Here is a 231-nt window from a genome sequence, read left to right on the forward strand (position 1 = left end):
AAAAAAAAAAAAAAAGCCAACCCCCCACACGCACACACACACACACACACACACACCAGAGGAAATGGGACACAGGCGCGGTTTCCAGGCTCCCCCTCCCTCTTCCAGATAAACAACCAGCAGCAGCTCCCCGGGCCCCCGAGGCAGGCTGAGCCCGACCTGCGGAGCGCCAACCCCGGGCAAAACACCCGGAGGGGGGAGACCCACCAGCCCGAGGCGGCGCACGGGGAG

This window comes from Malaclemys terrapin, chromosome 23, assembly GCF_027887155.1.
Source record: "Malaclemys terrapin pileata isolate rMalTer1 chromosome 23, rMalTer1.hap1, whole genome shotgun sequence".
NCBI classification, from domain to species: Eukaryota; Metazoa; Chordata; order Testudines; family Emydidae; genus Malaclemys; species Malaclemys terrapin.